Genomic DNA, 14785 nt, shown 5'->3' on the forward strand with positions numbered 1-14785 from the left:
CCCCCCCCCCCCCCCAAAATAACTAATGGTTTGGATTAAATATTTATTCGACCTAATGAATATCAAATTATGGTTTTAGCAATCATGTCTTTGAAGTTGATTGGATATAGACTTGTCCAAATGTGCCTCTCTGATTGATGCCCAGATATTGAGCTAGGTGTAAAATGTATATATAAATCTGGAGGAAAAAAAAAAAAAAAGATCTGACATGGTGATCAAAAAAGATACAGTTAAGTGCTTCACCCTGCGCAAACTCTCCAAATTTTGGTTATTTTCGTAGTGGAGAAAAATTGAAGTTGATAAGAAGCTATGAAGAAAATTTTGTCATCAAATTTGTGGAATAAGAAAAAAATATTGGTGTATAGAACAATATGTTATTGGGAGTTGCTGATGGTTAGTCCTTGATTCTATCCCCCACAAACTCTTTATTTTGTTCATCGCACTACCATTTATTGAAACTAAATGTGCTCGTCTTCTTGAAGTGGACTGATGCATAATTTATTGACTATAGGGCTTACCACTAGATCCAATCAAGGTAGAAGTTCCCAACACATATCAGAGAGTAAATGTAAGTACATAAGCTTTACTCCTTTTTCATTTGAAGTTTTTAGGGGGAAAAAATAGAAACTTCACTAGTAAAGTGGTTCATAAGTCGACTAGTTTAGAACTTTATTGTGTGGATCTTTGAGATTGATCCCGGTAGTTTCTTTGCAGCTTTGATTCAATAACTACGCTTAGATAATTCTACATCGCATATGCAGTGCATTGTCATTGTTTCATCTTTATCTTATTATATATGAAGAGCACGCATCTTATCATGGTGCTTGTAAAGTTTAACTGATGTGACTGGACTTTCACGACTACAGTGAAATGTCATTAGCTTATAGGCCATCTCATGCTGATGCAACTTATGATTTCAAGTATGGCGTGAAATCAGTGCAGGTAGGGTTTTCTACAGTTGAACACTAGTGAAATTTTTCATTAACCAACTCTAAGAATAGTTGATCTACTAATCTATTTTAAATCTATTTTTGGGTAATTATCCTGCCTCTGCTAATTCAGGGTAGTGGTAGATCTGCTACAAGAGACATTGGGAGAGTTGTCGCTAGAGCTGTTGCTAAGAAAATTTTAAATCAATATTCAGGAACAGAGGTGATCTCTTTGATATTGTGATGAAAGAGCATATATATCTTTCAAAACATTTTTGTTGGGTACTGCTTCATATGTAGTCACCATGATCTCAAGTATACAATATACGATTATAGGACTTTGCATGTTCTTGTGGATAATCCTATTAACTTGTAAGTAGTGCTTGTTCTCGCATTTTGGAATTTTCTCTAGGGGTTTTATAATGATTTGATTTTGATTGTAAATGTAACGACCCAAAAATTAAGAATTTGAAGCGCTACCAGAAAACTTACTTATAAAATGGTCAATGTTATTTTAAATCACTTATGACTCATAAATCTAAATTTCTAACTGGCACACCCTTAGAAGTCAAATAAAGTAGGATTTCTGGCAACTAAATTTGTTAATTTCATACTATTAGAATATTTTATCTTAAATTAATCAACTACTTAACTCTTATGAAAATCTTTATAGATAAAATAGAAATAGTATACATAAAATATTAACTAACCATATTTTTACTCAATTTTAAATAATGATAATAAGGCATATTTTATTTATTCCTTTGCAGTGAGTAGAAATAAGGCATCAATTTCACTAATTTAATATTATTATGGTGGTTTCATTAATTTGACATCCATGGAAATGCTAGTTAACTAACAATGTTTAAATCTCCAATTTTACTTGTTGGGCACCCAAGACAAACAAATGGAAAGTGATGTGACAATTTTTTTGACCATGTGTCATAAATTATGAAAAAATTTCATATACTGCTCGCTAATAATACCACAGAAAAGTACAAAAATCTTTGACAAGAATATGACAATAAAATCAGAATCTACTGCTTTTAAACAGAAAAATCGATAAAAGGAATAATATTTAATTCAAATTTTATTTAAAATACAATTTGCATATATTCCTATGTAAATAAACACGCACGAGAATTTAATAATAAATAAATGTCTATTACAATAAATTTAAAAGAAATAAAATTACGCGCTAAAATTCTAGATTTTTGTCTAGCACAACTAGGGGTGGTAAATGGGTAGAGCGGCTCGTCGCCTCGCCCTCTTGGCTCGTGAAAACGGAGCTCGTGGGTGGCTCGGGCTCGAAAAAACACGAGCCCAAGCACGAGCTGAACGGGCCGGTTCGATGGGTGAGCCGAGCCCACTCAACTCGCAAAATAAACGAGCCCGTGAGCAACTCGTTTGGAAAGTGACCGAAACTTTTAAAAAAAAATGACCGTTTCGGTCACTTTTTCAGTGACCGTTTCAGTCCCTAAATTTATTTTTTATTTTTTTTTTAAAAAAAATTTGTGACCGCTTCAGTCCGTTAATTTTTTATTTTTTTTTCTTCCCTCTTCTTCTTCTATAAATAGTGGCATTTAGCCACAAAATTTTCTACAATTCACTCTCAACTTTCAATTATCTTTCTGTCAACTCTCTTGTATTGTGCTGATAGTTGTACAATTTTTATATAGAATTTATACAATATCCAATTCTCATTTCTCAGTTCTCACATATTTATTGAAATTTCATCCAATTTTCATTTCTTACTACATTTATACAATTATTTTTCTTTTACTAGTTATTACTTATTACAATTAAACAAATGGATCCACGCACATTTGTCGAAAACTTGTTCGGTGTGGGGGTGAACAAATGCCTATGACACCGCAAAGTCAATTTCGGAATCAATTTGAAGGTCTAAATGACGTACCCCTACCTGAAGATATTCCAGATTTGGATCTTCATCATCATGTAAGCGGCAATCCAAATTATCCAATTAATTTGGATGATGTTGACGTTCCCGAAGCGGAATACGATCAGGAAGAAGAGGCTGAATTAAACATTCATGATGCGAGGGAAAAGCGAAAGGGGAAAAAATAAGCAAAATGTTGGAATAACTTTAAGTTGATTTCAACGGGAAAAATCGTCGATGGAGTCCCAGAATCCAAAACAGTATGTAAATACTGCCAACAAAGATTGGCATGGCAAAGAGGAATTGATACCATCCATCTCAACCGTCATTACAAAGTATGCGCGGCCAAACACGAACTTATTCCAGGCTGTCAAACATAATTGCAATTTGGCAGTTCAGACGCCGGTGGTTCTGCTGTACCCCTATCCACATGGGTGTATTTGGAGGAGAGAGCTCGAACCGGAATGGTAAAGCTTGTTGCTGGTGCTGAGTTGCCTTTGGCATTAATTGACAACCAACATTACATCTCGTATGTGAAAGAATATCTGCAGCCGAGGTACATTGGGGTAAGTCGAAATACTTTTCGTTTCGATACAATACAATATTTTACTGAAACAAAACAATAATCAATTATGGATTTGCAAAAATATGGGGGTGTCGTATCTTTAACTTCGGATATATGAGAAGGAATTAATAAAAGAGCGTATATAGCTACAACTACACATTATATAGACCCACTTTGGTGCATGCATAAAAAAATTATTGCTTTTAGAATTATTGAGTTTCCTCACAACGCTAATAATATATTTAATGCTATTATTAGTATTGTTAAAGAATATCATTGCGAAGGTAAAATTTGTTCATTTACTTTCGATAATACTAATGTTAATAAAATAGTTGCCGATAAATTGCATAGGATACTACAACCTGATTTTGATGGGTATTTGTTTCATATTCGTTGTGTATGTCATATTTTGAATTTAATTGTCCAAGATGGTTTAAAACATATAAATGATGAACTTCAAAATATTAGGAATGCACTAATATATATCACAATCTCCCCAACTAGAAAACAAGTATTTGAGGATCATTGTGCCGAAATAGGAGTGCAAAATGCTAAAACATTTGTTAGCAACGTAGGTCATAGGTGGAACTCTACTTATTTATTATTAAAGTCATGTGAAGATTTTGAACATTTAATAACTGACTTTTATAACAATAGACATGTTAGAAGTGATGATGAGGGTATGTTGACTAAATGTGATTGGCAAATAGTTTTGAAAATTAAAAAAATTTTGACATCTTTTTATGAAATCACTAAAATTTTACTGGGCGTTTACTATCCCACCAGCTGTATGGTGCTTGAACGTCTTTATATAATTGCAAGAACATTTTATAAATACAAAAATGACCCTGATTTTAGTGAAATTATAATTGTTATGGAATTAAAATTTAGAAAATATTGGGAAGATTTGCCTATGTTATTTCCTTTAGCATGCGTGATGGACCCTCGATATAATTTATCGGGAACTAAATATATAATTGATAAAATTTCAAACGCCTTAACATTTGATACACCTATCACATATAGAAATTTAGAGCAAACATTATGTGAAATGTATGAATTATATGCGAACCGAATGGGTACCAATATTAGTCGGGTACCATCTCCACCTACTCCTCCCGCTGAAATTGAAGAAGAAGATGCTAAAATATTTAATTTATTTCAAGGCATTAATTCGTATAGATATAATTCATCTGTAATGTGTTCATCTACTACCACTGTCATGTCATCACCATCTGTATCTCATTCTCATCAAACATCTACGGGCTCAAGCCGTAATGCATTACCTGCTGAATTAATTGATTATTTCAACTAGAATATGTCAACAGATAAAACAATTAAAAAAAGTTCAGACGAAGTAATTGAATTCTGTGGAAAGTATGAACGACGTTGGCCAGTTATATCTGCGATTGCAAAAGATCTGCTGACACCTCCGGTTAGTACTGTTGCTTCGGAATCTGCTTTTAGTGCAGGTAAAAGAGTTTTGAGCGAGATCAGGAGCCGACTGAAAGAAGATATTTTAGAAGCGTTAATGTTCGTTAAGGATTGGCAGGATGCTCATTTTTTACTATAAGATAAATATGTCAAAATTGCATGTCGTCAAGTAAGTGATATTTGATTTAATTATATTGATGAAACTTGTTCTTTTCTTATCGTTATTTCTAATTTTCTTTAAAAAATTATACACGCTACAAAAAATTGTTCGTATACAATTTTTAATTCCGCCTACTGAAAATTTAAGTAGTCAATCCCAAACCCGAATAAAGGAGGAGGGTTTATATTTTACCTATTTTAAAAAGAAAAATAAAAAAATAAAGATTTCATTTTTTTTTTATCTCTTTTAGTTAAAAAGAAAAAAATCATTTCCACCAATTTAGTTAAATTTTTGTTAATACTTGGTACTATTACTACTATATATCTACATTTTAAATTCTTTTCTCAAACAACGCTGTGCGTACCTTTGCATACAATTTTCGAAATAAATTCCTTCTGAATTGTCAGAAGTCTTTCACTTCGAAAATTATATAATTTTTGAAGTGAAATGCTTCTATATAATTTTCGAAGTGAAGACTTCTGACAATTGAAAGGGCATTCGATTACCCTTTCAATTTTTAAAAGGGATTTACTTCGAAGATTATATGCAAGGAGACGCACAGCATTGCTTGAAAAAATAATTTTTAATACTGTTTTAAATTTTCTTTAAAAAATTGTACACGAACAAACAAACAAACAACACAATTTTTAATTCCGCTACTCTAAATTTAAGTAGACGGTCTCAAACTCGGATAAAGGAGAATGATTTAAATTTTTTACCTAGTTTTTAATATATAATTCATGATTTAAAAATTAAAATTACTTTTTTATTTTCCAATTTACCTATTTGTTTCCACAAAAAAAAAAAAAGAAAAACGACTTCTGCTCGCGAGCCGGGCTCTGCTCGGCCCATGAGCTGCCCACGAGCCACGAGCTCATGGGCCGAGCCGAGCTCGCCCATTTTTTGGACGAGCTGAGCCGAAACGAACACGAGCTCGGCTCGTGGCGAGCCCGACACAACCACTCAATTGAACCACCACGCTCCGACACAACCCGATTTAACCTGTGAAGAGTAGGGAAAAGGATGAATACCTGAAAATACTTAGTAGGATATAAAAATTAATGGTACGATCTCGGAAAAATAATTTTAAACACGTGCCAAAATATCATACCATCTCATATTTTTAAAATCTGGTAAGAGCTCATGTCATATAATATTATTGTACCGAAAATGGCCATATCATGCATATCATATCATTTCATATCATAACTTTAACTTTCATAAGTACAAAATTCATCAACATGTAAAAAAAAAAAATTAAACGAGACATAAAACGCTGCACTTTGATATCCTGCCTTGTTAGATCGTTTTAATTTTTTTGAAAGACAAAATCCAGAGAAATCACGTTCCAAATTCTTCTTGCTCCTTTTTTAAATTCCAATACCACATGTATAAGTATCTATAAATTTTTAGGGTACAAAACAAGAATCTTTTTACACTACATAAAGTATGAAGTGTGTAATTTACCTGGTTCCCACACTTTTCTCTCTCTACAACCATGTACTTATGTATATGACTTCTTTTGATATACATGTATAAATATATCACCCATGATCTAATCTAACAAAGTGGGTGTGTAGTTGGGAAACGTGTAGAAGTAAAATGGGGATATGGATAAGAATTGGAAAAAAATGGATTTCTCAAATAGAATAATTGAACAAGTCTCGATAATTTGGGTTCCGCTAATCCAAATTAACTTTTCTCGAGCCTAACATGCATGATTAATTACAACATATTCAACAAGCTCAATATTTATATACTTATTATCGCTTCGTCATTATCTACATTTTAAGCCAAATAAAATCGAAATTTACTTTATATATACTTTAATCCCTAAATTTTCAAAATATTAAAATATAGTATGCAAAAAAATTCAATTCTTTTCTATGAAATTTCGGGACATTACAGTAAAGGCCCGATTCACCAGTGTTTTACTCAGACAAGACATTTTAGACAAATTGTTCTATACATTGTATGTAGGTGTGTTCACTGTTCATATGGCAGATGAAATTTCTAAATGGTGTTTTATCATTTAAGTTATGGTTGAAATGGTGAATGATTAGTAATTATTTTCTTTTCATCTTTCTCTAGGATTTTACTTTGGAATAAGATAATTTGACATTGGTCAATGGATGGAAGGCTTACTATGCTGCTACAAGAGCCATTGTAAATACTAATGTCGAGTTTTTTAGAATCATTACAGGAAAGATCAATTCCAGTTTAATGTAGATTATGTGAAGGCTTACTATGTTAGCTTTTTATTTAAAATTTCTATATCTTCAATGGTTTAGTTTGAATCTTAAAAATGTTGTAAATCCTAAATCAAACTTGCGAAGTTGAAGATTGATTTAGACGTTCTTATGGATAAAATGATGGGTGGTCATTAAGAAATGATTAGAAGGTTCATGTAATATTTCCAAGGAGTTCTGCTTGGTTTTAAACATGACATGATTAATCTCTATTTCATACACCGTCGAAAAGATATATTAGTTAATATAAAAGCATGTGATTAATTTGCATATTTTACTATAAGAATTCAAAAAAGTCTTTAAATATATTGGTTTGTATAAAAGCAATCGATCTAATTAAAAATAAGTAAAAAGAAGTTGCTAATTAATTAGAGAAATGACAACATTCAAAAAATATTGCAAAAGAGTAATGACATCATTTAAAAATAACATAAATAATCGAAAAAACGTTGCAAATAGGTTAAAGGCAACGTTAAAAAATGTTTCTAAAAGATTATTAGCAACCGTCAAAATAAGTTGCAAAATGATTTTTTGCAACGTTAAAAAAAGTTACTAAAAGGTTTTTTGCAAGGATAATTCTAAGTGTACATAATTTGGTTTACCTACTCTCACAAGTACGTGGACCCCGCGTGAATAAAATAATCGCAACATGTGGTCCCCACACTCTTATTGTGAGTGCATGTAAAGTATTAGATAAGAAAAATTAGGTACATCTAGCGTGATCTTTTTTGCAATTTTCAAAAACGTTGCAAAAATGATTTTTTACAATGTTCAAAATATATTGCGAAACAATTTTTTGCAACGTTTAAAAAATGTTGCCGTATCCTTTTACTTTATGGCAACATCCAAATTCACAACATGCGGCCGAGCATTGCAAAAGGTCTTTAGCGATGTTTTTTGAATGTTGCAAAATATTGTTTTTGTTGTAGTGGATGGTACGTTGGACTAATCTAAATTCTAAAACGGTCACAAAATTAAATTTTGCTCATTATGGAATAATATCTTTAAGTTACATTAACTTAATGAAAGGTCTCTATGTGATATGCAAGAAAATTTATACATTGGTGGTAGGTCAATGGCCTATTTATGGAATAAGAGTACAGAATATTCATGAATTAATTGTTATTATTGTCTCTTCATGGAAGATCTCTTTAAAAAAGTCTCATTGTTTGACTGGTAGAAGAGAGAGTACCAGAATTTGTGTAGGTTTAGAAATGCAAACAGTTTTGTTACCAGGAGCTCGAACTAATTAAATTCTAAGAAAATGTTTGCTTTTATGTCAAAGATGATGAGTTCGATATATGATAATGATTTATGTTGGGGTTTAGGAGGAATTCTGAAGTAGAATGATAAATTATGAGTTAGGTTGTAGATTGTTGAAGAGGGATGAAAAAAAAAGGATACAAAGATGGCTATATTGGGGTTGACATTAAGTAATAGTGAGGTTATCACAAAGTGAGAAACCTAAATACTTACAATTACAGAAGTTCATGGTATATTTTTATTCAAAAGAGATGAACACGAAGTTGGCATATAAGAACTAGATACAAATAACTCTTTTGAGGTTATACATGATACTTGCATATTTCAAGGGCTTGTTTATTGGGATGAAAGTTACAAAAGGAAGTTACTGAGTCTTAATATGTATAACCATTGTTATAGTAAAATGGAAAAGGGATTTGATTACAGAATAGTTTAAATCATAACGTAAGATGAAGTTTTGGAGAACATAAAAAGTAGTATCTTGAATTTTGAATCGAGAAATAGGAGAATTTTACTAAAGTTTGGAACGATGAAAGATTGAGAATGTATGAATATTTGATCATTAGGATATTACTTAAACATGAGTCCAATTGTTTAATTATGGAGGTTACAACATACTTATCTAGTATAATTGTAGAGATTTGATGTAGAAAAAGTCAAAGAAGATGCATGATAGGAAAGAATGAGCTTTATTTCAAGTTAAAATTCGTTAGATAATTTATTAAAGAGAAGAGGCATTAGTGGGTAGGCTCTGCATCTTTTGTTTGAATCCCAGTTGATTGAATTTCAAGGATTAAATTCTTTGAAGGGGGTAAGAATGTTAGATCCCACTCATTTATGGTCAAAGTCAAATAATTCAACTTGTCAATGTCAAAGCTAAATAAGGACTTAAGTTGAAGAAACGATTTTCCTAAAACTTAAATTGTAATCACAAGTATTTGAGGGTTAAAAATGATATAATAAAGGAATATATGAAATTAGTTTCTATTTTTGAAAATATGAAAGATTAAGAACTTGACTTGCAACTACATGACATTTATCTATTAAAATAAAAGAAAATGGATTCATTTTACATACGAGGGAAAATATAGAGATCGAGAACCATAAAATAGAACAACGAAAGAAAAGAAGGAAAAGAAAATGGAAGAAAGAAAAAAAAATAAAAGAAAGAGGGAAAAGAAGAAGAATGAGGAGGTTTTCAAGCTTGGGTTCTCAATTTCTTTAATTTCTGAGCGTGGTTAATTGATTTTTTTGAGGGTGGCCATCTGCCTCATTTTTCATCGCTACCTCCATTATTTTGCTCTCGAAGAGAGAGAGTGCTTGTCGATGAATAGATTCCAGACCTATCAACCTTTGTATGGTGTTCCACAAGTTGATCACTAAGCTGTTGAACACCAGATTGAGTTCGCTGCTACCATATATTGAACCTCTCCATCTGAATGGTTTTATACCCCATTGCCTTATAGGGAATAATGTGTTATTGATTCAAGAGCTCCTCCACACATAGGATGATAAAGTGTAAGGGAGAATGCTATGCTCAAGTTTGACATGGCTAAGGTATACGACCACATAGATTGGAGATTCATTTATTCTATACTGAAGGCGTTTGGATTTGATTGGTTGTGGATTAACAAGATCAGACGATGCATTTTAGAGTGTCAATTCTCAGTGCTTCTAATGGTCGTCCCTATAGTTTCTTTTCACCCTCACGTGGTATCAGATAGGGTGATCCCATCTCTCCTCCTTTATTCATTATTGCTGTAAACTATATCTCTCGCCTTTACACTAAGAGGTTTTAGGCCTATCCCAACATGCGATATCAACATGGAGGCAGCACTCTTGTGTCACACTTTTCTTTTGTTGACGACACAATCATATTTGTCAATGGCCAGAAATTGTCTATCAAGAGGGTCCTCGACTATTTAGAGCATTACGAAAGGTTTTTTGGCTAGTTGGTGAATAGAGATAAGAGCGATCTTATACTACTTAGACGGGCATCAAATATTCAGATAAGGAGACTTATGTTCTTGACTGGATTTACTCGTCAATAACAGCCGTTTACTTATTTGGGAGCCCCATCCGTATGGTGGCCAGACGAATCATTTGGAGGATATACCGCATGATCTCTTTTCTTCATATGAGATGACTTTAAAGCTGTGCACTGCCGAGCGGGCTTAACACTTGTACCACTCTTTGGTATTTCTATGACTCTTTCTCGATCACTACCTATATGCTTGTTTGGCGCACTCTACCAGTGGGATCTTATAAGATCAACATTGATGGATGCATCTAGAATGAATTTGCAAGTGGTGCGGCATCATTAGGGACCACAAAGAATGCATACGACTTTGACTGTTTTTTGTGTGACTTTAGTAATGAAGGATGTTGCCAAAGGAGAATACGAAGATTCGGCTACAGTGGATAACAATGCCAATGATTTTTTAGACACAGTGGAGATAACTCGTGAGGATGATATACCAATTCCCAAGACATCGCTCCTTATCTTGATCTTGAATGACGCGACCCATAATTCTAGTCGATAGTACAACTCTGAAAGCTAGATACCAAGGCAAATTGATTATTGTTACATGTTAAGACGCTAATATTCAAATTTATCCTCTTGCATTTAGCATAGTCAACAACAAGAATGATCTGTCCATGCTTTGGTTCTTTACAATGTTGATGGAAGTGATTGGGGAAGTCGAGAGTCTTGCATTTGTAACTGATAAGGGATCGTCTATAATAAATAGTATCGTTGAAATTTTTCTCGAGGTATATAATTGGTAATGCAGGCACCACATACAAGGCAATCTGAAGATTATATATCAGGGCAAAGACATCGTTTCATTATTCAGGACAGCGATCGAAGCTTATAGTGTTGAAGAGTGTAATAAGTTTATAGTCGAAATTGCCAGTAAATTAATCCCGGCATGGGATTGTCTAGCAAAAATGGGGATCGAACATTCGGCGCGATCACATTTTTTAGGACATCGATATAACATGATGACGTCAAACAATGCGAAGTCGAATGCACTGTTCAACAAGGATCGAGAATTAACAATTCTCACAATGATCGAGAATATTCGTAATTAACAAGTTGCAGCAGTAGTTTCATAATCGATGTGTGGAATTACAGAGTTGCACGAGTTGCTAACCCTGGCTTCAGAGGACAAATTCTTCAAGGATGCAGAAAATTACGAGAAAGTTGAATGTGGAACTATTGGATGAATTGCGCTTCTCCGTGAAATGTGCACGTAATATAGCATACATGGTTGATTTGACTAATAACACATGCACTTGCAGTCGGTTTCACGCATAAGACCTTGACTTTCCTCCATCGACAACGTCAAATCCATTATGACTCAAGCTAACATATTGACATTTCATTTAGTTAATAATCATGTAATGAGATTTTAAACTACATACAATATCAATCATAAATGCATAATACTCACATAAGGGTTATCGAGGAGAGTCAATAACTGTTTTCCAGAAGGACATCCGTTCGCTTTAGATGCTAGCCATGATGTATCTAAGGGTCGTCAAGGAGCCGATAACTCTCTCATATGCCCAGATTTTCAATGTATACAATTATTATATATAAATTCAATATAAAAATATTTTAATGTTGATTATGTTAAACATTTATCTGCACTAATAGGAGCAATCCGTAGATATTGTACTTACGTACAAACCCCCTTGGACTTTGAGTGTGATCTGTTAGTTAAAGATGTCTACGGTGTCCTCAAAACATCTCCGCTCCCACGGATAGTTGTTAAAAGCATCAATATCGTCGACGATCTTCAGATGAAAGAGTTCAATCGTAGTCCTTTTGTGCTGATATTACACTACACTCTCAAGGATATAGACCAAACCAATATTCAGTTTGCCTAATATCTCATCGCACTTCTTGATTGCTCCAATTAGTTGCAACAGAAACATTGTTCCCTGTCTCCAGAAATATGCATCGTGCAACTTATTGCTTCTCTGCTTACCGTCATGAGCTGCTTCATCATTCATAATCTTTAGTCTGGTCATCAGTGCAAATTCAAATAAGGAGAACGTAGTGACCTTGCCCTTGAGGTCGAAATGAAAGGAACAGTCGTTGACTGACCTGAGCCATCGACATGGTAGTGCGTTGATGATTTGCCCAGAATATTGTACCTACCTCAATTGATATAGGGCCAGAAAAAGGACTTACGAACAATATTTGAGTGCTGATCATCCAACAGCTCTAGTACTTTAGTGAAATTATCGAAGCTACTACTCCAATTAACTTTCCCCCGTATCAATCTCAACTCCTCATCCAGATGGTATTCCATTCTGCCAAATTTCAAGTGTCAGAACAATGAACAAAAAATAATAGAATAAAGTATAATCTCAGAAAATTAAGTGTATCGAATTATAACTACTATACATAAGACTAACTTCGTTTTACACCGATACTAATAAAAAACTAAATGAATTGCAGAAAAAAATAAAAAAAAATGTTATTATAAATTTTTTTAATTAAAATTGAAAGAGAAAAGAAAAAAAAGAAAAAAAAAGGAGAAAAAGGGTCGACTCTTTGGCCTAAAAAAGAAAAGAAAAAAGAAAAAAAAGGAATAAAAAAATAAGAGGCAAAAAAACAAAAAAGAAAAAATAGGAAACAAAAAAAAAGGAAAAAAAAGGGAACAAAATAAAAGGAAAGAACAAAAAAAGGGGAAAAAAAAGAAAAGGCATCAAAAAAGAGAAAAAAAAAGAAAAGGAAAAAAACAAAAAAGGAAAAAAAAAAACCGGAGCAAAAGAGAAAAGGGAAACAAGGGGAAAAGAGGATTAAAAAAACAGAAAAAATAATAAAATCGGTTTGGGCCGACTGTTCGACTGCGAAGCCGAGTATTCTTCTCTCATTGCCATTTCCGACGAGCTTGAGTATTTTTTTGGCAAAAATTTTGTTTTAAACGCAATAATCCACCTAAATAGTGAAAAATAAACATCATACATAACAATTTAATGCATAACTTTATAAAAAATAACTAGGATTGGGCGCGGTTCGGTTCCGATTCCAAAGGGAAACGAACTGAATACAGATTAAAATTTTAGAAATGGAACTATTGGTTCCATAGTTAGCTATGAAACTGAACCAATCGGATCTGATTCGGTCCAGTCCAGTTCTTTACATTAGAAACATCAAAATAAAATGATCACTGATAAAAAAAAATTAAAAATACTATCAATGTGATACTTTTAACAAATTATAGAAGAAACGAATATACTATTCAAAGATTAAAAGAAAACTAAGTATACAAATTTAAAAACAATATCCAAATAATATAAGTTACTATCATTAAGCAATCATCAACTTATACAAACTGCATGGTACTACAATGATTAAACAAACTTCCATCAAAATCAAAATCCTACATTGAACTGGACATTCTTTAAAAATTTATTACTACTTCTAGTTTTGTTGGTTATAATTTGTAGAAATTGAGATGAAAAGTTTCAATCGAATCAACAACTATGTAATCAGAGTGAAAACAAAATAAAAATTTTGCATCTTAGAAATGAAATTATATATTGTAAATAAATTTATTTAGTTATAGATTTACTAATTTGGCTTGAGAACCAATTAATCAAAGAATTATAAAAAGAGAGAAGGAAAGAACCAAAAAGAAGGAAAGTGCTCGAGTGAGAAGGAACCCGATTATTTTTAAAAAAAGTGATTGGAGATTGAGTCATATATTTTACCAAAAAATAGGAAAAATAAAAAATCTTATGAGAACCGTCCGTTCCAATACTAGAATCCAGAACCATACCGGAACCGATTGATTCTTAATAATTTATCTCAAAATCAAAATGTTTTTTTAGAAGATTCGGAATCGAATCGGTCGACTCTAAACGGTTTCAATCCGTTTTCGGGAAAAATTGCCCACTCCTAAACATGCCAAATGAAAAATTAATAGCTTAAATCCAAAAAAATCATAACTTTGTTGAAGATGATAGACGAGTTTTGTGATGGTGGCGGTAGACTATGAGGACGTTGAATCTCGATCGAATCAGACCTTAACAGTCGACTATGTGATTCTTAAATTTTTTATTTTGAGTTTTTCTCCTCTTCCTCTCAAACCTTGTTGAAGATGAGGGCAAGATGTGGAATTTATAATTTATTTATGTAAATTCATATTTTATCTTTTTTTTTTTTTTTTTTTTTTTTTTCCCTGAGTTTTTTTCTTCACACCCTCGCTAACCTTGTTAATGATAATGATGAGGGCAAGATGGAGAGTTTGTAATTTATTCATGTAA

At 32.6% G+C, this 14785-nt stretch overlaps 1 long non-coding RNA gene across 1 annotated transcript in view; it reads left to right on the plus strand.

Annotated features, from left to right (window-relative positions):
- Positions 1 to 1398, plus strand: part of LOC111386169 — a 4554-nt gene extending 3156 nt beyond the window's left edge. The window contains exons 4-5 of the long non-coding RNA XR_002701172.1: positions 512 to 942; positions 1063 to 1398. This is a non-coding gene — a long non-coding RNA (uncharacterized LOC111386169). The remainder of the gene's footprint in view (positions 1 to 511; positions 943 to 1062) is intronic.
- Positions 1399 to 14785: the final 13387 nt, after the last annotated feature.

This window comes from Olea europaea, chromosome 3 (genome assembly GCF_002742605.1).
Source record: "Olea europaea var. sylvestris chromosome 3, O_europaea_v1, whole genome shotgun sequence".
Classification (NCBI taxonomy): Eukaryota; Viridiplantae; Streptophyta; class Magnoliopsida; order Lamiales; family Oleaceae; genus Olea; species Olea europaea.